The sequence below is a fragment of the Chrysochloris asiatica genome, unplaced genomic scaffold (assembly GCF_000296735.1).
Source record: "Chrysochloris asiatica unplaced genomic scaffold, ChrAsi1.0 scaffold00087, whole genome shotgun sequence".
In the NCBI taxonomy this organism is placed as follows: Eukaryota; Metazoa; Chordata; class Mammalia; order Afrosoricida; family Chrysochloridae; genus Chrysochloris; species Chrysochloris asiatica.
Window position 1 is genome coordinate 12,507,113 of NW_006408605.1, and position 1,832 is coordinate 12,508,944.

Here is a 1,832-nt window from a genome sequence, read left to right on the forward strand (position 1 = left end):
TTGAGACATGCTGAGTGTGTTCTTCCCTTTTTGTTTTCTAACTCCAAGTCTTTGCACATGTCATTGTAATATTTGACTTTGTCTTATTGAGTCACCCTTTGACATTTTCTATTCAATTATTTTACTACCTCATTTTTTTCCATTTCCTTTAGCTTCTCTATGCTGAAAAGCAAGCTTCCACATCTCTTCTGACATTCACTTTGGCATTTTCTTTCTTTCCTATCTTTTTAATAACCTTTTGCTTTCCTTGTGGATAATGTTCTTGGTATCCTCCCACAACTCTTCTGGTTTTCAGCCATTAATGTCTAAGGCATCAAGTCTGTTCTTGAGTTAGTCTCTAAATTCGGGTGGAATATACTCAAGTTCATATTTTTGTTCTCATGGACTTGTTTTAATTTTCTTCAGCTTCAACTTGTATATGAGCAATTGCTGGTCTGTTCCACAGGCCTTGTTTGATCTTATAATACTGGTCTTGTTTGATCTTATAATACTGATATTCTTCATCATCTCGTTTTATATATGCAGTCAGTTTAATTCCTGTGTATTCCATCTGGTGAGGTCCCTGTGTATGGTCACCTATTGCGGTTGTTAAGTGCCATTGAGTTAGTTCCAACTCACAGAGACCCTGCATTGGGTTTCCGAGGAGCAACTGGTGGGTTTGAACTGCCGACCTTTTGGTTCACAGTCCAGCACTGATCCTACAGCACCACACCAGAAGGCCTATTATGTTGTTGTAAAAAGGTATTTGCAATGAATATGTCATTGATCTTGCAAATTTTTATCATGCAGTCTCTAACATCCTTTCTATTACCAAGCTAGCATTTTCCAATTACCAATACTTCTTCTTTGTTTCCAACTTTCACATTCCAATTACAAGTAATGATCAATACATCTTGATTACATGCTTGATAAATTTCAGATTGAAGAAGTTGATTGAATTCTTTAATTTCATCATCACTGACTTTAATGGTTGGTATATAAATTTGAATATTTTAATAGTGGTATTAGTTGGTCTTCCTTGTAGGCTTAAGGATACTATCCTATTACTGAAAGTATTGTACTTCAAGATAGATCTTGAAATGTTCTTTTTAACAATGAATGTGATGCCATTCTTCTTCAAGTTGTCATTCCCAGCATAGTAAACCATAGGATTGTCTGATTAAAAATGTCAATAATAGTCCATTTCAGCTCACTAATGCCAAGGATATTGATCTTTATGTGTTTCATTCATTTTTGACAACTTCTAATTTTCCGCAATTCATTCTTCATACGTTCCACATTCCAATTATTGATAGATGTTTATACCTGTTTCTTCTCCTTTTTAGTTGTGCTATGTCAACAAATGAAGCTCCCAAAAGCTTAACTCCATCCACGTCACTAATGTCAACTCTACTTTGAGGAGGAGTTCTTTCCCAGTTGTATTTTGAATGCCTTCCAACCTGAGGGGCTCATCTTCTGGTACTGTAGCAATTTCTGCTGCTATTCATAAAGTTTTCAGTAACTAAACATTCAGAAGTGGTCTGCCTCTTCTTCCTAGTCTGTCTTAGTCTGTAAGCTTTGCTGAAACCTGCCTACAATGGGTGACCCTGTTGGCATTTAATATATTGGTGGCATAATTTCTAGCAACACAGCAACACAAAAGCCACCACAATATGACAAATTGACAGATGAGTGGTGGAGTGCATATTAAGTCCTGTAAATAGTAAACACGCAATTTGGTGATTAACTAATTAACTGTATGCTAAGGTTAAAAAGGAGCTCTGGTACGTAGTGGTTACGAATTGGGCTGCGAACCTTAAGGTCAGCGGTTTGAAACTACCAGCCGCTCCGCG